At 35.4% G+C, this 23296-nt stretch overlaps 3 non-coding genes across 3 annotated transcripts; all 3 read right to left on the bottom strand.

Moving 5' to 3' along the window:
• Positions 1–7239: 7239 nt before the first annotated feature.
• TRNAF-GAA (transfer RNA phenylalanine (anticodon GAA)) lies at positions 7240–7312 on the bottom strand. The gene has a single exon. It is a non-coding gene; the product is annotated as a tRNA-Phe (tRNA).
• Positions 7313–9231: 1919 nt separating this feature from the next.
• On the bottom strand, positions 9232–9304 carry TRNAF-GAA (transfer RNA phenylalanine (anticodon GAA)). The gene has a single exon. It is a non-coding gene; the product is annotated as a tRNA-Phe (tRNA).
• A 6765-nt stretch (positions 9305–16069) lies between these two features.
• On the bottom strand, positions 16070–16152 carry TRNAL-CAG (transfer RNA leucine (anticodon CAG)). The gene has a single exon. It is a non-coding gene; the product is annotated as a tRNA-Leu (tRNA).
• Between the last annotated feature and the right edge of the window lie 7144 nt (positions 16153–23296).

Genomic DNA, 23296 nt, shown 5'->3' with positions numbered 1-23296 from the left:
TTTTAGGCCTTTTGATCATGATCAGTCCATGTGCTTTGTTTAATATCTCCTTAAAATGTAAACGGTGAAGAAAAAGCATTTTGCCAAAACCCAGGATTGGAACAGGGACCTTTAGATCTTCAGTCTAACGCTCTCCCAACTGAGCTATTTCGGCCATATCTATACATTTTCTGGGGGGTTTGACACTCTGCAAATGTCAAGTGTCACACCTGGAGGGATATATTATAATTTTTCATTTGACTGTTTTTTGAAGCATGATTTCTATTTGAAACGCCTTCCATTTTGCTGTACATATTTAATAACATTCATTAACTATTTGTGAATGAGTAGAAAAAGACAGCAATTTTGCCATTGAATTTTTACATTTTCAGTTTGTCTCCATGCACCAGTATAATTCTGACCCTGTGCTTCTAGAATAGGTCATGGTCGCACATAAAACACAATTTGCATGCATAATGTTACATCAAGTTTTATTTTTTATGAGATGCAAACAATTGGAGCAAAAAAGAGACAAAAATTTAGAGAAAATATTTTATTGATTGTTAAAAGTGAGACCATTTGTCCCAAAATGTGCTGAAACATGTCAGAATGACATGGGCATTTCACATTTTTTAAACTATGATTACCTACTTGTTAAGTTTTTGTTTATTAAATATCGTTATGGTCTATTGATGTGTGAGGTGAAAACTATGAAAGTAGACTTACCAGAAAATCCGTTTCTAGATATATTTCATGACAGCACTGTAGAAGGTTGATTCCCTACCCTAATAGGGACAGAGAACACAAAGAGGTGAAATAGTCCCTCCTCATTGACTGTCCAAAGGATTTTTCTAGTGCCAAAAGAACAACAGACATATGCACAAAAAATCTGTTTGATGTTCCTAGAGTTCTTTTTTGAGAGGACAAATTCAGATTCACTCCAAAGACTCTCGGGAAATTTTTCAAAACCACATTACATGAAGATAAAGTTTCTTGAAATTAAATGTTGATGTCAGAAGTGGGATTTGAACACACGCCTCCAGGGGAAACTGCAACCTAAACGCAGCGCATTAGACCACTCAGCCATCTTGACTTCGATATGCAATTGGAACTTAACTCCTTCCATGCTAGTCAGCAGAAATGTTACCATTCCTTGTGATTAAAAACTTGTCACACCACCCCAAAAAAGTCAATAAATAACATTTTTTATATGCGTACTTTTCGTCTGCATTAATTTTTAAACCTCCATTTATTTTGTTTGGATATTAGAAATGTTAGATTTCTCACAAATGCGGTGATGCACCACATTTCTTCAGAAACTACTGTTTGGCCACACAGCAGGGCTTTGAAAGGAAGAGCCCTATTTGGGTTTTGCAATGCAGATTTTGCAGGAATACCTTGCAGATGAAATTTGCAGAGTACCAAAACAGCAGAAAACCTCCCAAAGTGACCACATTTTAGAAATTATTTTGCACAATGAGTTAATCAACACCTGCAATTACTATTGTCAGCCTATAGGTGATTTCACTCTGAACCATCCAGCATTGCAAGTATGCCAGTTTAGTGCCCAGCTTTTGCTTGCAGAGACAAGCAACCCATACATTTTTAAGTGGGCTCTACTCACTGGAGCAATGTCAAATATGTAGATGCTTTGTCTCACCATTAAAGTAGAAACCTCCTATATTTCAAATTAAAGATGACGGACCTGTGTGGAGCTTGTGTTTTTTGCCTTTTTGACTTTGTCCACAGCATATTTTTTAAGGACATTTGTCTCAGTAATGCCTCAGTGTTTCAAAGTCAAACAAGCTGACTATAATCATTCAGCTAGTGTCTGATAAGTGCTGTCTGTTTCAGCTATCAGGTTACCTTTTAATCCTCTTACAGCTAAGTCAATCTGAAATAAAACAAAATAGAGGAAAAATTACTAAAAAACATTCATGTGTTCAAAAGGAAAAAGTTACCGTTTCTCAAATTTTTAACATTTTGTTTTCTGTAGATAGTTAAGATTTTTAGGCCTTTTGATCATGATCAGTCCATGTGCTTTGTTTAATATCTCCTTAAAATGTAAACGGTGAAGAAAAAGCATTTTGCCGAAACCCGGGATTGGACTAGGGACCTTTAGATGTTCAGTCTAACGCTCTCCCAACTGAGCTATTTCGGCCATATCTATACATTTTCTGGGGGGTTTGACACTCTGCAAATGTCAAGTGTCACACCTGGAGGGATATATTATAATTTTTCATTTGACTGTTTTTTGAAGCATGATTTCTATTTGAAACGCCTTCCATTTTGCTGTACATATTTAATAACATTCATTGACTATTTGTGAATGAGTAGAAAAAGACAGCAATTTTGCCATTGAATTTTTACATTTTCAGTTTGTCTCCATGCACCAGTATAATTCTGACCCTGTGCTTCTAGAATAGGTCATGGTCGCACATAAAACACAATTTGCATGCATAATGTTACATCAAGTTTTATTTTTTATGAGATGCAAACAATTGGAGCAAAAAAGAGACAAAAATTTAGAGAAAATATTTTATTGATTGTTAAAAGTGAGACCATTTGTCCCAAAATGTGCTGAAACATGTCAGAATGACATGGGCATTTCACATTTTTTAAACTATGATTACCTACTTGTTAAGTTTTTGTTAATTAAGTATCGTTATGGTCTATTGATGTATGAGGTGAAAACTATGAAAGTAGACTTACCAGCAAATCCGTTTCTAGATATATTTCATGACAGCACTGTAGAAGGTTGATTCCCTACCCTAATAGGGACAGAGAACACAAAGAGGTGAAATAGTCCCTCCTCATTGACTGTCCAAAGGATTTTTCTAGTGCCAAAAGAACAACAGACATATGCACAAAAAATCTGTTTGATGTTCCTAGAGTTCTTTTTTGAGAGGACAAATTCAGATTCACTCCAAAGACTCTCAGGAAATTTTTCAAAACCACATTACATGCCTCCAGGGGAGACTGCGACCTGAACGCAGCGCCTTAGACCGCTCGGCCATCCTGACTTCGATATGCAATTGGAACTTAACTCCTTCCATGCTAGTCAGCAGAAATGTTACCATTCCTTGTGATTAAAAACTTGTCACACCACCCCAAAAAAGTCAATAAATAACATTTTTTATATGCGTACTTTTCGTCTGCATTAATTTTTAAACCTCCATTTATTTTGTTTGGATATTAGAAATGTTAGATTTCTCACAAATGCGGTGATGCACATCTCCTTAAAATGTAAATGGTGAAGAAAAAGCATTTTGCCAAAACCCGGGACCTTTAGATCTTCAGTCTAATGCTCTCCCAACTGAGCTATTTCGGCCATATCTATACATTTTCTGGGGGGTATGACACTCTGCAAATGTCAAGTGTCACACCTGGAGGGATATATTATAATTTTTCATTTGACTGTTTTTTGAAGCATGATTTCTATTTGAAACGCCTTCCATTTTGCTGTACATATTTAATAACATTCATTAACTATTTGTGAATGAGTAGAAAAAGACAGCAATTTTGCCATTGAATTTTTACATTTTCAGTTTGTCTCCATGCACCAGTATAATTCTGACCCTGTGCTTCTAGAATAGGTCATGGTCGCACATAAAACACAATTTGCATGCATAATGTTACATCAAGTTTTATTTTTTATGAGATGCAAACAATTGGAGCAAAAAAGAGACAAAAATTTAGAGAAAATATTTTATTGATTGTTAAAAGTGAGACCATTTGTCCCAAAATGTGCTGAAACATGTCAGAATGACATGGGCATTTCACATTTTTTAAACTATGATTACCTACTTGTTAAGTTTTTGTTTATTAAGTATCGTTATGGTCTATTGATGTATGAGGTGAAAACTATGAAAGTAGACTTACCAGCAAATCCGTTTCTAGATATATTTCATGACAGCACTGTAGAAGGTTGATTCCCTACCCTAATAGGGACAGAGAACACAAAGAGGTGAAATAGTCCCTCCTCATTGACTGTCCAAAGGATTTTTCTAGTGCCAAAAGAACAACAGACATATGCACAAAAAATGTGTTTGATGTTCCTAGAGTTCTTTTTTGAGAGGACAAATTCAGATTCACTCCAAAGACTCTCAGGAAATTTTTCAAAACCACATTACTAAGTTTTGTTTGACCTCATCTAATCAATAAATGAAGATAAAGTTTCTTGAAATTAAATGTTGATGTCAGAAGTGGGATTTGAACCCACGCCTCCAGGGGAGACTGCGACCTGAACGCTGCGCCTTAGACCGCTCGGCCATCCTGACTTTGATATGCAATTGGAACTTAACTCCTTCCATGCTAGTCAGCAGAAATGTTACCATTCCTTGTGATTACAAACTTGTCACACCACCCCAAAAAAGTCAATAAATAACATTTTTTATATGCGTACTTTTCGTCTGCATTAATTTTTAAACCTCCATTTATTTTGTTTGGATATTAGAAATGTTAGATTTCTCACAAATACGGTGATGCACCACATTTCTTCAGAAACTACTGTTTGGCCACACAGCAGGGCTTTGAAAGGAAGAGCCCTATTTGGGTTTTGCAATGCAGATTTTGCAGGAATACCTTGCAGATGAAATTTGCAGAGTACCAAAATAGCAGAAAACCTCCCAAAGTGACCACATTTTAGAAATTATTTTGCACAATGAGTTAATCAACACCTGCAATTACTATTGTCAGCCTATAGGTGTTTTCACTCTGAACCATCCAGCATTGCAAGTATGCCAGTTTAGTGCCCAGCTTTTGCTTGCAGAGGCAAGCAACCCATACATTTTTAAGTGGGCTCTACTCACTGGAGCAATGTCAAATATGTAGATGCTTTGTCTCACCATTAAAGTAGAAACCTCCTATATTTCAAATTAAAGATGACGGACCTGTGTGGAGCTTGTGTTTTTTGCCTTTTTGACTTTGTCCACAGCATATTTTTTAAGGACATTTGTCTCAGTAATGCCTCAGTGTTTCAAAGTCAAACAAGCTGACTATAATCATTCAGCTAGTGTCTGATAAGTGCTGTCTGTTTCAGCTATCAGGTTACCTTTTAATCCTCTTACAGCTAAGTCAATCTGAAATAAAACAAAATAGAGGAAAAATTACTAAAAAACATTCATGTGTTCAAAAGGAAAGTTACCGTTTCTCAAATTTTTAACATTTTGTTTTCTGTAGATAGTTAAGATTTTTAGGCCTTTTGATCAAGATCAGTCCATGTGCTTTGTTTAATATCTCCTTAAAATGTAAACGGTGAAGAAAAAGCATTTTGCCGAAACCCGGGACCTTTAGATCTTCAGTCTAACGCTCTCCCAACTGAGCTATTTCAGCCATATCTATACATTTTCTGGGGGGTTTGACACTCTGCAAATGTCAAGTGTCACACCTGGAGGGATATATTATAATTTTTCATTTGACTGTTTTTTGAAGCATGATTTCTATTTGAAACGCCTTCCATTTTGCTGTACATATTTAATAACATTCATTAACTATTTGTGAATGAGTAGAAAAAGACAGCAATTTTGCCATTGAATTTTTACATTTTCAGTTTGTCTCCATGCACCAGTATAATTCTGACCCTGTGCTTCTAGAATAGGTCATGGTCGCACATAAAACACAATTTGCATGCATAATGTTACATCAAATTTTATTTTTTATGAGATGCAAACAATTGGAGCAAAAAAGAGACAAAATTTTAGAGAAAATATTTTATTGATTGTTAATGTTAAAAGTGAGACCATTTGTCCCAAAATGTGCTGAAACATGTCAGAATGACATGGGCATTTCACATTTTTTAAACTATGATTACCTACTTGTTAAGTTTTTGTTTATTAAGTATCGTTATGGTCTATTGATGTATGAGGTGAAAACTATGAAAGTAGACTTACCAGCAAATCCGTTTCTAGATATATTTCATGACAGCACTGTAGAAGGTTGATTCCCTACCCTAATAGGGACAGAGAACACAAAGAGGTGAAATAGTCCCTCCTCATTGACTGTCCAAAGGATTTTTCTAGTGCCAAAAGAACAACAGACATATGCACAAAAAATCTGTTTGATGTTCCTAGAGTTCTTTTTTGAGAGGACAAATTCAGATTCACTCCAAAGACTCTCAGGAAATTTTTCAAAACCACATTACTAAGTTTTGTTTGACTCATCTAATCAATAAATGAAGATAAAGTTTCTTGAAATTAAATGTTGATGTCAGAAGTGGGAGTCTGCGACCTGAACGCAGCGCCTTAGACCGCTCGGCCATCCTGACTTCGATATGCAATTGGAACTTAACTCCTTCCATGCTAGTCAGCAGAAATGTTACCATTTCTTGTGATTAAAAACTTGTCACACCACCCCAAAAAAGTCAATAAATAACATTTTTTATATGCGTACTTTTCGTCTGCATTAATTTTTAAATCTCCATTTATTTTGTTTGGATATTAGAAATGTTAGATTTCTCACAAATGCGGTGATGCGCCACATTTCTTCAGAAACTACTGTTTGGCCACACAGCAGGGCTTTGAAAGGAAGAGCCCTATTTGGGTTTTGCAATGCAGATTTTGCAGGAATACCTTGCAGATGAAATTTGCAGAGTACCAAAACAGCAGAAAACCTCCCAAAGTGACCACATTTTAGAAATTATTTTGCACAATGAGTTAATCAACACCTGCAATTACTATTGTCAGCCTATAGGTGTTTTCACTCTGAACCATCCAGCATTGCAAGTATGCCAGTTTAGTGCCCAGCTTTTGCTTGCAGAGACAAGCAACCCATACATTTTTAAGTGGGCTCTACTCACTGGAGCAATGTCAAATATGTAGATGCTTTGTCTCACCATTAAAGTACAAACCTCCTATATTTCAAATTAAAGATGACGGACCTTTGTGGAGCTTGTGTTTTTTGCCTTTTTGACTTTGTCCACAGCATATTTTTTAAGGACATTTGTCTCAGTAATGCCTCAGTGTTTCAAAGTCAAACAAGCTGACTATAATCATTCAGCTAGTGTCTGATAAGTGCTGACTGTTTCAGCTATCAGGTTACCTTTTAATCCTCTTACAGCTAAGTCAATCTGAAATAAAACAAAATAGAGGAAAAATTACTAAAAAACATTCATGTGTTCAAAAGGAAAAAGTTACCGTTTCTCAAATTTTTAACATTTTGTTTTCTGTAGATAGTTAAGATTTTTAGGCCTTTTGATCATGATCAGTCCATGTGCTTTGTTTAATATCTCTTTAAAATGTAAACGGTGAAGAAAAAGCATTTTGCCGAAACCCGGGATTGGACCAGGGACCTTTAGATCTTCAGTCTAACGCTCTCCCAACTGAGCTATTTCGGCCATATCTATACATTTTCTGGTGGGTTTGACACTCTGCAAATGTCAAGTGTCACATCTGGAGGGATATATTATAATTTTTCATTTGACTGTTTTTTGAAGCATGATTTCTATTTGAAACGCCTTCCATTTTGCTGCACATATTTAATAACATTCATTAACTATTTGTGAATGAGTAGAAAAAGACAGCAATTTTGCCATTGAATTTTTACATTTTCAGTTTGTCTCCATGCACCAGTATAATTCTGACCCCGTGCTTCTAGAATAGGTCATGGTCGCACATAAAACACAATTTGCATGCATAATGTTACATCAAGTTTTATTTTTTATGAGATGCAAACAATTGGAGCAAAAAAGAGACAAAAATTTAGAGAAAATATTTTATTGATTGTTAATGTTAAAAGTGAGACCATTTGTCCCAAAATGTGCTGAAACATGTCAGAATGACATGGGCATTTCACATTTTTTAAAATATGATTAGCTACTTGTTACGTTTTTGTTTATTAAGTATCGTTATGGTCTATTGATGTATGAGGTGAAAACTATGAAAGTAGACTTACCAGCAAATCCGTTTCTAGATATATTTCATGACAGCACTGTAGAAGGTTGATTCCCTACCCTAATAGGGACAGAGAACACAAAGAGGTGAAATAGTCCCTCCTCATTGACTGTCCAAAGGATTTTTCTAGTGCCAAAAGAACAACAGACATATGCACAAAAAATCTGTTTGATGTTCCTACAGTTCTTTTTTGAGAGGACAAATTCAGATTCACTCCAAAGACTCTCAGGAAATTTTTCAAAACCACATTACTAAGTTTTGTTTGACCTCATCTAATCAATAAATGAAGAAAAAAGTTTCTTGCAATTAAAAGTTGATGTCAGAGGTGGGATTTGAACCACTTGTAAACGGTGAAGAAAAAGCATTTTGCCGAAACCCGGGATTGGACCAAGAACCTTTAGATCTTCAGTCTAACGCTCTCCCAACTGAGCTATTTCAGCCATATCTATACATTTTCTGGGGGGTTTGACACTCTGCAAATGTCAAGTGTCACACCTGGAGGGATATATTATAATTTTTCATTTGACTGTTTTTTGAAGCATGATTTCTATTTGAAACACCTTCCATTTTGCTGTACATATTTAATAACATTCATTAACTATTTGTGAATGAGTAGAAAAAGACAGCAATTTTGCCATTGAATTTTTACATTTTCAGTTTGTCTCCATGCACCAGTATAATTCTGACCCTGTGCTTCTAGAATAGGTCATGGTCGCACATAAAACACAATTTGCATGCATAATGTTACATCAAGTTTTATTTTTTATGAGATGCAAACAATTGGAGCAAAAAAGAGACAAAAATTTAGAGAAAATATTTTATTGATTTTTAATGTTAAAAGTGAGACCATTTGTCCCAAAATGTGCTGAAACATGTCAGAATGACATGGGCATTTCACATTTTTTAAACTATGATTACCTACTTGTTACGTTTTTGTTTATTAAGTATCGTTATGGTCTATTGATGTATGAGGTGAAAACTATGAAAGTAGACTTACCAGCAAATCCGTTTCTAGATATATTTCATGACAGCACTGTAGAAGGTTGATTCCCTACCCTAATAGGGACAGAGAACACAAAGAGGTGAAATAGTCCCTCCTCATTGACTGTCCAAAGGATTTTTCTAGTGCCAAAAGAACAACAGACATATGCACAAAAAATCTGTTTGATGTTCCTACAGTTCTTTTTTGAGAGGACAAATTCAGATTCACTCCAAAGACTCTCAGGAAATTTTTCAAAACCACATTACTAAGTTTTGTTTGACCTCATCTAATCAATAAATGAAGAAAAAAGTTTCTTGAAATTAAAAGTTGATGTCAGAGGTGGGATTTGAACCACTTGTAAACGGTGAAGAAAAAGCATTTTGCCGAAACCCGGGATTGGACCAGGGACCTTTAGATCTTCAGTCTAACGCTCTCCCAACTGAGCTATTTCGGCCATATCTATACAATTTCTGGGGGGTTTGACACTCTGCAAATGTCAAGTGTGACACCTGGAGGGATATATTATAATTTTTCATTTGACTGTTTTTTGAAGCATGATTTCTATTTGAAACGCCTTCCATTTTGCTGTACATATTTAATAACATTCATTAACTATTTGTGAATGAGTAGAAAAAGACAGCAATTTTGCCATTGAAGTTTTACATTTTCAGTTTGTCTCCATGCACCAGTATAATTCTGACCCTGTGCTTCTAGAATAGGTCATGGTCGCACATAAAACACAATTTGCATGCATAATGTTACATCAAGTTTTATTTTTTATGAGATGCAAACAATTGGAGCAAAAAAGAGACAAAAATTTAGAGAAAATATTTTATTGATTTTTAATGTTAAAAGTGAGACCATTTGTCCCAAAATGTGCTGAAACATGTCAGAATGACATGGGCATTTCACATTTTTTAAACTATGATTACCTACTTGTTACGTTTTTGTTTATTAAGTATCGTTATGGTCTATTGATGTATGAGGTGAAAACTATGAAAGTAGACTTACCAGCAAATCCGTTTCTAGATATATTTCATGACAGCACTGTAGAAGGTTGATTCCCTACCCTAATAGGGACAGAGAACACAAAGAGGTGAAATAGTCCCTCCTCATTGACTGTCCAAAGGATTTTTCTAGTGCCAAAAGAACAACAGACATATGCACAAAAAATCTGTTTGATGTTCCTAGAGTTCTTTTTTGAGAGGACAAATTCAGATTCACTCCAAAGACTCTCAGGAAATTTTTCAAAACCACATTACTAAGTTTTGTTTGACCTCATCTAATCAATAAATGAAGAAAAAAGTTTCTTGAAATTAAAAGTTGATGTCAGAGGTGGGATTTGAACCACTTGTAAACGGTGAAGAAAAAGCATTTTGCCGAAACCCGGGATTGGACCAAGGACCTTTAGATCTTCAGTCTAACGCTCTCCCAACTGAGCTATTTCAGCCATATCTATACATTTTCTGGGGGGTTTGACACTCTGCAAATGTCAAGTGTCACACCTGGAGGGATATATTATAATTTCTCATTTGACTGTTTTTTGAAGCATGATTTCTATTTGAAACACCTTCCATTTTGCTGTACATATTTAATAACATTCATTAACTATTTGTGAATGAGTAGAAAAAGACAGCAATTTTGCCATTGAATTTTTACATTTTCAGTTTGTCTCCATGCACCAGTATAATTCTGACCCTGTGCTTCTAGAATAGGTCATGGTCGCACATAAAACACAATTTGCATGCATAATGTTACATCAAGTTTTATTTTTTATGAGATGCAAACAATTGGAGCAAAAAAGAGACAAAAATTTAGAGAAAATATTTTATTGATTTTTAATGTTAAAAGTGAGACCATTTGTCCCAAAATGTGCTGAAACATGTCAGAATGACATGGGCATTTCACATTTTTTAAACTATGATTACCTACTTGTTACGTTTTTGTTTATTAAGTATCGTTATGGTCTATTGATGTATGAGGTGAAAACTATGAAAGTAGACTTACCAGCAAATTCGTTTCTAGATATATTTCATGACAGCACTGTAGAAGGTTGATTCCCTACCCTAATAGGGACAGAGAACACAAAGAGGTGAAATAGTCCCTCCTCATTGACTGTCCAAAGGATTTTTCTAGTGCCAAAAGAACAACAGACATATGCACAAAAAATCTGTTTGATGTTCCTAGAGTTCTTTTTTGAGAGGACAAATTCAGATTCACTCCAAAGACTCTCAGGAAATTTTTCAAAACCACATTACTAAGTTTTGTTTGACCTCATCTAATCAATAAATGAAGAAAAAAGTTTCTTGAAATTAAATGTTGATGTCAGAAGTGGGATTTGAACCCACGCCTCCAGGGGAGACTGCGACCTGAACGCAGCGCCTTAGACCTCTCGGCCGTCCTGACTTCGATATGCAACTGGAACTTAACTTGTCACACCACCCCAAAAAAGTCAATAAATAACATTTTTTATATGCGTACTTTTCGTCTGCATTAATTTTTAAACCTCCATTTATTTTGTTTGGATATTAGAAATGTTAGATTTCTCACAAATGCGGTGATGCACCACATTTCTTCAGAAACTACTGTTTGGCCACACAGCAGGGCTTTGAAAGGAAGAGCCCTATTTGGGTTTTGCAATGCAGATTTTGCAGGAATACCTTGCAGATGAAATTTGCAGAGTACCAAAACAGCGGAAAATCTCCCAAAGTGACCACATTTTAGAAATTATTTTGCACAATGAGTTAATCAACACCTGCAATTACTATTGTCAGCCTATAGGTGTTTTCACTCTGAACCATCCAGCATTGCAAGTATGCCAGTTTAGTGCCCAGCTTTTGCTTGCAGAGACAAGCAACCCATACAGTTTTAAGTGGGCTCTACTCACTGGAGCAATGTCAAATATGTAGATGCTTTGTCTCACCATTAAAGTAGAAACCTCCTATATTTCAAATTAAAGATGACGGACCTGTGTGGAGCTTGTGTTTTTTGCCTTTTTGACTTTGTCCACAGCATATTTTTTAAGGACATTTGTCTCAGTAATGCCTCAGTGTTTCAAAGTCAAACAAGCTGACTATAATCATTCAGCTAGTGTCTGATAAGTGCTGTCTGTTTCAGCTATCAGGTTACCTTTTAATCCTCTTACAGCTAAGTCAATCTGAAATAAAACAAAATAGAGGAAAAATTACTAAAAAACATTCATGTGTTCAAAAGGAAAAAGTTACCGTTTCTCAAATTTTTAACATTTTGTTTTCTGTAGATAGTTAAGATTTTTAGGCCTTTTGATCATGATCAGTCCATGTGCTTTGTTTAATATCTCCTTAAAATGTAAACGGTGAAGTAAAAGCATTTTGCCGAAACCCGGGACCTTTAGATATTCAGTCTAACGCTCTCCCAACTGAGCTATTTCGGCCATTTGTATACATTTTCTGGGGGGTTTGACACTCTGCAAATGTCAAGTGTCACACCTGGAGGGATATATTATAATTTTTCATTTGACTGTTTTTTGAAGCATGATTTCTATTTGAAACGCCTTCCATTTTGCTGCACATATTTAATAACATTCATTAACTATTTGTGAATGAGTAGAAAAAGACAGCAATTTTGCCATTGAATTTTTACATTTTCAGTTTGTCTCCATGCACCAGTATAATTCTGACCCCGTGCTTCTAGAATAGGTCATGGTCGCACATAAAACACAATTTGCATGCATAATGTTACATCAAGTTTTATTTTTTATGAGATGCAAACAATTGGAGCAAAAAAGAGACAAAAATTTAGAGAAAATATTTTATTGATTGTTAATGTTAAAAGTGAGACCATTTGTCCCAAAATGTGCTGAAACATGTCAGAATGACATGGGCATTTCACATTTTTTAAAATATGATTAGCTACTTGTTACGTTTTTGTTTATTAAGTATCGTTATGGTCTATTGATGTATGAGGTGAAAACTATGAAAGTAGACTTACCAGCAAATCCGTTTCTAGATATATTTCATGACAGCACTGTAGAAGGTTGATTCCCTACCCTAATAGGGACAGAGAACACAAAGAGGTGAAATAGTCCCTCCTCATTGACTGTCCAAAGGATTTTTCTAGTGCCAAAAGAACAACAGACATATGCACAAAAAATCTGTTTGATGTTCCTAGAGTTCTTTTTTGAGAGGACAAATTCAGATTCACTCCAAAGACTCTCAGGAAATTTTTCAAAACCACATTACTAAGTTTTGTTTGACCTCATCTAATCAATAAATGAAGAAAAAAGTTTCTTGAAATTAAAAGTTGATGTCAGAGGTGGGATTTGAACCACTTGTAAACGGTGAAGAAAAAGCATTTTGCCGAAACCCGGGATTGGACCAAGGACCTTTAGATCTTCAGTCTAACGCTCTCCCAACTGAGCTATTTCAGCCATATCTATACATTTTCTGGGGGGTTTGACACTCTGCAAATGTCAAGTGTCACACCTGGAGGGATATATTATAATTTTTCATTTGACTGTGTTTTGAAGCATGATTTCTATTTGAAACACCTTCCATTTTGCTGTACATATTTAATAACATTCATTAACTTTGTGAATGAGTAGAAAAAGACAGCAATTTTGCCATTGAATTTTTACATTTTCAGTTTGTCTCCATGCACCAGTATAATTCTGACCCTGTGCTTCTAGAATAGGTCATGGTCGCACATAAAACACAATTTGCATGCATAATGTTACATCAAGTTTTATTTTTTATGAGATGCAAACAATTGGAGCAAAAAAGAGACAAAAATTTAGAGAAAATATTTTATTGATTTTTAATGTTAAAAGTGAGACCATTTGTCCCAAAATGTGCTGAAACATGTCAGAATGACATGGGCATTTCACATTTTTTAAACTATGATTACCTACTTGTTACGTTTTTGTTTATTAAGTATCGTTATGGTCTATTGATGTATGAGGTGAAAACTATGAAAGTAGACTTACCAGCAAATCCGTTTCTAGATATATTTCATGACAGCACTGTAGAAGGTTGATTCCCTACCCTAATAGGGACAGAGAACACAAAGAGGTGAAATAGTCCCTCCTCATTGACTGTCCAAAGGATTTTTCTAGTGCCAAAAGAACAACAGACATATGCACAAAAAATCTGTTTAATGTTCCTACAGTTCTTTTTTGAGAGGACAAATTCAGATTCACTCCAAAGACTCTCAGGAAATTTTTCAAAACCACATTACTAAGTTTTGTTTGACCTCATCTAATCAATAAATGAAGAAAAAAGTTTCTTGAAATTAAAAGTTGATGTCAGAGGTGGGATTTGAACCACTTGTAAACGGTGAAGAAAAAGCATTTTGCTGAAACCCGGGATTGGACCAAGGACCTTTAGATCTTCAGTCTAACGCTCTCCCAACTGAGCTATTTCAGCCATATCTATACATTTTCTGGGGGGTTTGACACTCTGCAAATGTCAAGTGTCACACCTGGAGGGATATATTATAATTTTTCATTTGACTGTTTTTTGAAGCATGATTTCTATTTGAAACACCTTCCATTTTGCTGTACATATTTAATAACATTCATTAACTATTTGTGAATGAGTAGAAAAAGACAGCAATTTTGCCATTGAATTTTTACATTTTCAGTTTGTCTCCATGCACCAGTATAATTCTGACCCTGTGCTTCTAGAATAGGTCATGGTCGCACATAAAACACAATTTGCATGCATAATGTTACATCAAGTTTTATTTTTTATGAGATGCAAACAATTGGAGCAAAAAAGAGACAAAAATTTAGAGAAAATATTTTATTGATTTTTAATGTTAAAAGTGAGACCATTTGTCCCAAAATGTGCTGAAACATGTCAGAATGACATGGGCATTTCACATTTTTTAAACTATGATTACCTACTTGTTACGTTTTTGTTTATTAAGTATCGTTATGGTCTATTGATGTATGAGGTGAAAACTATGAAAGTAGACTTACCAGCAAATCCGTTTCTAGATATATTTCATGACAGCACTGTAGAAGGTTGATTCCCTACCCTAATAGGGACAGAGAACACAAAGAGGTGAAATAGTCCCTCCTCATTGACTGTCCAAAGGATTTTTCTAGTGCCAAAAGAACAACAGACATATGCACAAAAAATCTGTTTGATGTTCCTACAGTTCTTTTTTGAGAGGACAAATTCAGATTCACTCCAAAGACTCTCAGGAAATTTTTCAAAACCACATTACTAAGTTTTGTTTGACCTCATCTAATCAATAAATGAAGAAAAAGGTTTCTTGAAATTAAAAGTTGATGTCAGAGGTGGGATTTGAACCACTTGTAAACGGTGAAGAAAAAGCATTTTGCCGAAACCCGGGACCTTTAGATCTTCAGTCTAACGCTCTCCCAACTGAGCTATTTCGGCCATATCTATACAATTTCTGGGGGGTTTGACACTCTGCAAATGTCAAGTGTGACACCTGGAGGGATATATTATAATTTTTCATTTGACTGTTTTTTGAAGCATGATTTCTATTTGAAACGCCTTCCATTTTGCTGTACATATTTAATAACATTCATTAACTATTTGTGAATGAGTAGAAAAAGACAGCAATTTTGCCATTGAAGTTTTACATTTTCAGTTTGTCTCCATGCACCAGTATAATTCTGACCCTGTGCTTCTAGAATAGGTCATGGTCGCACATAAAACACAATTTGCATGCATAATGTTACATCAAGTTTTATTTTTTATGAGATGCAAACAATTGGAGCAAAAAAGAGACAAAAATTTAGAGAAAATATTTTATTGATTTTTAATGTTAAAAGTGAGACCATTTGTCCCAAAATGTGCTGAAACATGTCAGAATGACATGGGCATTTCACATTTTTTAAACTATGATTACCTACTTGTTACGTTTTTGTTTATTAAGTATCGTTATGGTCTATTGATGTATGAGGTGATAACTATGAAAGTAGACTTACCAGCAAATCCGTTTCTAGATATATTTCATGACAGCACTGTAGAAGGTTGATTCCCTACCCTAATAGGGACAGAGAACACAAAGAGGTGAAATAGTCCCTCCTCATTGACTGTCCAAAGGATTTTTCTAGTGCCAAAAGAACAACAGACATATGCACAAAAAATCTGTTTGATGTTCCTAGAGTTCTTTTTTGAGAGGACAAATTCAGATTCACTCCAAAGACTCTCAGGAAATTTTTCAAAACATGAAGATAAAGTTTCTTGAAATTAAATGTTGATGTCAGAAGTGGGATTTGAACCCACGCCTCCAGGGGAGACTGCGACCTGAACGCAGCGCCTTAGACCACTCGGCCATCCTGACTTCGATATGCAATTAGAACTTAACTCCTTCCATGCTAGTCAGCAGAAATGTTACCATTCCTTGTGATTAAAAACTTGTCACACCACCCCAAAAAAGTCAATTAATAACATTTTTTATATGCGTACTTTTCGTCTGCATTAATTTTTAAACCTCCATTTATTTTGTTTGGATATTAGAAATGTTAGATTTCTCACAAATGCGGTGATGCACCACATTTCTTCAGAAACTACTGTTTGGCCACACAGCAGGGCTTTGAAAGGAAGAGCCCTATTTGGGTTTTGCAATGCAGATTTTGCAGGAATACCTTGCAGATGAAATTTGCAGAGTACCAAAACAGCGGAAAATCTCCCAAAGTGACCACATTTTAGAAATTATTTTGCACAATGAGTTAATCAACACCTGCAATTACTATTGTCAGCCTATAGGTGTTTTCACTCTGAACCATCCAGCATTGCAAGTATGCCAGTTTAGTGCCCAGCTTTTGCTTGCAGAGACAAGCAACCCATACAGTTTTAAGTGGGCTCTACTCACTGGAGCAATGTCAAATATGTAGATGCTTTGTCTCACCATTAAAGTAGAAACCTCCTATATTTCAAATTAAAGATGACGGACCTGTGTGGAGCTTGTGTTTTTTGCCTTTTTGACTTTGTCCACAGCATATTTTTTAAGGACATTTGTCTCAGTAATGCCTCAGTGTTTCAAAGTCAAACAAGCTGACTATAATCATTCAGCTAGTGTCTGATAAGTGCTGTCTGTTTCAGCTATCAGGTTACCTTTTAATCCTCTTACAGCTAAGTCAATCTGAAATAAAACAAAATAGAGGAAAAATTACTAAAAAACATTCATGTGTTCAAAAGGAAAAAGTTACCGTTTCTCAAATTTTTAACATTTTGTTTTCTGTAGATAGTTAAGATTTTTAGGCCTTTTGATCATGATCAGTCCATGTGCTCTGTTTAATATCTCCTTAAAATGTAAACGGTGAAGAAAAAGCATTTTGCCAAAACCCGGGATTGGACCAGGGACCTTTAGATATTCAGTCTAACGCTCTCCCAACTGAGCTATTTCGGCCATATCTATACATTTTCTGGGGGGTTTGACACTCTGCAAATGTCAAGTGTCACACCTGGAGGGATATATTATAATTTTTCATTTGACTGTTTTTTGAAGCATGATTTCTATTTGAAACGCCTTCCATTTTGCTGTACATATTTAATAACATTCATTAACTATTTGTGAATGAGTAGAAAAAGACAGCAATTTTGCCATTGAATTTTTACATTTTCAGTTTGTCTCCATGCACCAGTATAATTCTGACCCTGTGCTTCTAGAATAGGTCATGGTCGCACATAAAACACAATTTGCATGCATAATGTTACATCAAGTTTTATTTTTTATGAGATGCAAACAATTGGAGCAAAAAAGAGACAAAAATTTAGAGAAAATATTTTATTGATTGTTAATGTTAAAAGTGAGACCATTTGTCCCAAAATGTGCTGAAACATGTCAGAATGACATGGGCATTTCACATTTTTTAAACTATGATTACCTACTTGTTAAGTTTTTGTTTATTAAGTATCGTTATGGTCTATTGATGTATGAGGTGAAAACTATGAAAGTAGACTTACCAGCAAATCCGTTTCTAGATATATTTCATGACAGCACTGTAGAAGGTTGATTCCCTACCCTAATAGGGACAGAGAACACAAAGAGGTGAAATAGTCCCTCCTCATTGTCTGTCCAAAGGATTTTTCTAGTGCTAAAAGAACAACAGACATATGCACAAAAAATCTGTTTGATGTTCCTAGAGTTCTTTTTTGAGAGGACAAATTCAGATTCACTCCAAAGACTCTCAGGAAATTTTTCAAAACCACATTACTAAGTTTTGTTTGACCTCATCTAATCAATAAATGAAGAAAAAAGTTTCTTGAAATTAAATGTTGATGTCAGAAGTGGGATTTGAACCCAGGTCTTCAGGGGAGACTGCGACCTGAACGCAGCACCTTAGACCGCTCGGCCATCCTGACTTCGATATGCAATTGGAACTTAACTCCTTCCATGCTAGTCAGCAGAAATGTTACCATTCCTTGTGATTAAAAACTTGACACACCACCCCAAAAAAGTCAATTAATAACATTTTTTATATGCGTACTTTTCGTCTGCATTAATTTTTAAACCTCCATTTATTTTGTTTGGATATTAGAAATGTTAGATTTCTCACAAATGCGGTGATGCACCACATTTCTTCAGAAACTACTGTTTGGCCACACAGCAGGGCTTTGAAAGGAAGAGCCCTATTTGGGTTTTGCAATGCAGATTTTGCAGGAATACCTTGCAGATGAAATTTGCAGAGTACCAAAACAGCAGAAAACCTCCCAAAGTGACCACATTTTAGAAATTATTTTGCACAATGAGTTAATCAACACCTGCAATTACTATTGTCAGCCTATAGGTGTTTTCACTCTGAACCATCCAGCATTGCAAGTATGCCAGTTTAGTGCCCAGCTTTTGCTTGCAGAGACAAGCAACCCATACATTTTTAAGTGGGCTCTACTCACTGGAGCAATGTCAAATATGTAGATGCTTTGTCTCACCATTAAAGTAGAAACCTCCTATATTTCAAATTAAAGATGACAGACCTGTGTGGAGCTTGTGTTTTTTGCCTTTTTGATTTTGTCCACAGCATATTTTTTAAGGACATTTGTCTCAGTAATGCCTCAGTGTTTCAAAGTCAAACAAGCTGACTATAATCATTCAGCTAGTGTCTGATAAGTGCTGTCTGTTTCAGCTATCAGGTTACCTTTTAATCCTCTTACAGCTAAGTCAATCTGAAATAAAACAAAATAGAGGAAAAATTACTAAAAAACATTCATGTGTTCAAAAGGAAAAAGTTACCGTTTCTCAAATTTTTAACATTTTGTTTTCTGTAGATAGTTAAGATTTTTAGGCCTTTTGATCATGATCAGTCCATGTGCTTTGTTTAATATCTCCTTAAAATGTAAACGATGAAGAAAAAGCATTTTGCCGAAACCCGGGACCTTTAGATCTTCAGTCTAACGCTCTCCCAACTGAGCTATTTCAGCCATATCTATACATTTTTTGGGGGGTTTGACACTCTGCAAATGTCAAGTGTCACACCTGGAGGGATATATTATAATTTTTCATTTGACTGTTTTTTGAAGCATGATTTCTATTTGAAACGCCTTCCATTTTGTTGTACATATTTAATAACATTCATTAACTATTTGTGAATGAGTAGAAAAAGACAGCAATTTTGCCATTGAATTTTTACATTTTCAGTTTGTCTCCATGCACCAGTATAATTCTGACCCTGTGCTTCTAGAATAGGTCATGGTCGCACATAAAACACAATTTGCATGCATAATGTTACATCAAGTTTTATTTTTTATGAGATGCAAACAATTGGAGCAAAAAAGAGACAAAAATTTAGAGAAAATATTTTATTGATTGTTAATGTTAAAAGTGAGACCATTTGTCCCAAAATGTGCTGAAACATGTCAGAAGGACATGGGCATTTCACATTTTTTAAACTATGATTACCTACTTGTTAAGTTTTTGTTTATTAAGTATCGTTATGGTCTATTGATGTATGAGGTGAAAACTATGAAGGTAGACTTACCAGCAAATCCGTTTCTAGATATATTTCATGACAGCACTGTAGAAGGTTGATTCCCTACCCTAATAGGGACAGAGAGCACAAAGAGGTGAAATAGTCCCTCCTCATTGACTGTCCAAAGGATTTTTCTAGTGCCAAAAGAACAACAGACATATGCACAAAAAAATCTGTTTGATGTTTTTTGAGAGGACAAATTCAGATTCACTCCAAAGACTCTCAGGAAATTTTTCAAAACCACATTACTAAGTTTTGTTTGACCTCATCTAATCAATAAATGAAGATAAAGTTTCTTGAAATGAAATGTTGATGTCAGAAGTGGGATTTGAACCCACGTCTCCAGGGGAGACTGCTACCTGAACGCAGCACCTTAGACCGCTCGGCCATCCTGACTTCGATATGCAATTGGAACTTAACTCCTTCCATGCTAGTCAGCAGAAATGTTACCATTCCTTGTGATTAAAAACTTGTCACACCACCCCAAAAAAGTCAATAAATAACATTTTTTATATGCGTACTTTTCGTCTGCATTAATTTTTAAACCTCCATTTATTTTGTTTGGATATTAGAAATGTTAGATTTCTCACAAATGCGGTGATGCACCACATTTCTTCAGAAACTACTGTTTGGCCACACAGCAGGGCTTTGAAAGGAAGAGCCCTATTTGGGTTTTGCAATGCAGATTTTGCAGGAATACCTTGCAGATGAAATTTGCAGAGTACCAAAACAGCAGAAAACCTCCCAAAGTGACCACATTTTAGAAATTATTTTGCACAATGAGTTAATCAACACCTGCAATTACTATTGTCAGCCTATAGGTATTTTCACTCTGAACCATCCAGCATTGCAAGTATGCCAGTTTAGTGCCCAGCTTTTGCTTGCAGAGACAAGCAACCCATACATTTTTAAGTGGGCTCTACTCACTGGAGCAATGTCAAATATGTAGATGCTTTGTCTCACCATTAAAGTAGAAACCTCCTATATTTAAAATTTAAGATGACGGACCTGTGTGGAGCTTGTGTTTTTTGCCTTTTTGACTTTGTCCACAGCATATTTTTTAAGGACATTTGTCTCAGTAATGCCTCAGTGTTTCAAAGTCAAACAAGCTGACTATAATCATTCAGCTAGTGTCTGATAAGTGCTGTCTGTTTCAGCTATCAGGTTACCTTTTAATCCTCTTACAGCTAAGTCAATCTGAAATAAAACAAAATAGAGGAAAAATTACTAAAAAACATTCATGTGTTCAAAAGGAAAGTTACCGTTTCTCAAATTTTTAACATTTTGTTTTCTGTAGATAGTTAAGATTTTTAGGCCTTTTGATCATGATCAGTCCATGTGCTTTGTTTAATATCTCCTTAAAATGTAAACGGTGAAGAAAAAGCATTTTGCCGAAACCCGGGACCTTTAGATCTTCAGTCTAACGCTCTCCCAACTGAGCTATTTCAGCCATATCTATACATTTTCTGGGGGGTTTGACACTCTGCAAATGTCAAGTGTCACACCTGGAGGGATATATTATAATTTTTCATTTGACTGTTTTTTGAAGCATGATTTCTATTTGAAACGCCTTCCATTTTGCTGTACATATTTAATAACATTCATTAACTATTTGTGAATGAGTAGAAAAAGACAGCAATTTTGCCATTGAATTTTTACATTTTCAGTTTGTCTCCATGCACCAGTATAATTCTGACCCTGTGCTTCTAGAATAGGTCATGGTCGCACATAAAACACAATTTGCATGCATAATGTTACATCAAGTTTTATTTTTTATGAGATGCAAACAATTGGAGCAAAGAAGAGACAAAAATTTAGAGAAAATATTTTATTGATTGTTAAAAGTGAGACCATTTGTCCCAAAATGTGATGAAACATGTCAGAAGGACATGGGCATTTCACATTTTTTAAACTATGATTACCTACTTGTTAAGTTTTTGTTAATTAAGTATCGTTATGGTCTATTGATGTATGAGGTGAAAACTATGAAAGTAGACTCACCAGCAAATCCGTTTCTAGATATATTTCATGACAGCACTGTAGAAGGTTGATTCCCTACCCTAATAGGGACAGAGAACACAAAGAGGTGAAATTAGTCCCTCCTCATTGACTGTCCAAAGGATTTTTCTAGTGCCAAAAGAACAACAGACATATGCACAAAAAATCTGTTTGATGTTCTTTTTTGAGAGGACAAATTCAGATTGACTCCAAAGACTCACAGGAAATTTTTCAAAACCACATTACTAAGTTTTGTTTGACCTCATCTCATCAATAAATGAAGATAAAGTTTCTTGAAATTAAATGTTGATGTCAGAAGTGGGATTTGAACCCACGCCTCCAGGGGAGACTGCGACCTGAACGCAGCGCCTTAGACCGCTCTGCCATCCTAACTTCAATATGCTAGTCCTTCCATGCTAGTCAGCAGAAATGTTACCATTCCTTGTGATTAAAAACTTGTCACACCACCCCAAAAAATTCAATAAATAACATTTTTTATATGCGTACTTTTCGTCTGCATTAATTTTTAAACCTCCATTTATTTTGTTTGGATATTAGAAATGTTAGATTTCTCACAAATGCGGTGATGCACCACATTTCTTCAGAAACTACTGTTTGGCCACTCAGCAGGGCTTTGAAAGGAAGAGCCCTATTTGGGTTTTGCAATGCAGATTTTGCAGGAATACCTTGCAGATGAAATTTGCAGAGTACCAAAACAGCAGAAAACCTCCCAAAGTGACCACATTTTAGAAATTATTTTGCACAATGAGTTAATCAACACCTGCAATTACTATTGTCAGCCTATAGGTGTTTTCACTCTGAACCATCCAGCATTGCAAGTATGCCAGTTTAGTGCCCAGCTTTTGCTTGCAGAGACAAGCAACCCATACATTTTTAAGTGGGCTCTACTCACTGGAGCAATGTCAAATATGTAGATGCTTTGTCTCACCCTAAAAGTAGAAACCTCCTATATTTCAAATTAAAGATGACGGACCTGTGTGGAGCTTGTGTTTTTTGCCTTTTTGACTTTGTCCACAGCATATTTTTTAAGGACATTTGTCTCAGTAATGCCTCAGTGTTTCAAAGTCAAACAAGCTGACTATAATCATTCAGCTAGTGTCTGATAAGTGCTGTCTGTTTCAGCTATCAGGTTACCTTTTAATCCTCTTACAGCTAAGTCAATCTGAAATAAAACAAAATAGAGGAAAAATTACTAAAAAACATTCATGTGTTCAATAGGAAAAAGTTACCGTTTCTCAAATTTTTAACATTTTGTTTTCTGTAGATAGTTAAGATTTTTAGGCTTTTTGATCATGATCAGTCCATTTGCTTTGTTTAATATCTCCTTAAAATGTAAACGGTGAAGAAAAAGCATTTTGCCGAAACCCGGGATTGGACCAAGGACCTCTAGATCTTCAGTCTAACGCTCTCCCAACTGAGCTATTTCGGCCATATCTATACATTTGCTGGGGGGTTTGACACTCTGCAAATGTCAAGTGTCACACCTGGAGGGATATA

Source organism: Dendrobates tinctorius, unplaced genomic scaffold (genome assembly GCF_039654945.1).
Source record: "Dendrobates tinctorius isolate UK_male_01 unplaced genomic scaffold, ASM3965494v1 ptg000300l, whole genome shotgun sequence".
Lineage (NCBI taxonomy): Eukaryota > Metazoa > Chordata > Amphibia > Anura > Dendrobatidae > Dendrobates > Dendrobates tinctorius.
Note: the sequence above shows the minus strand (reverse complement) of the source record. Positions and strands in the feature narration are given on the sequence as shown.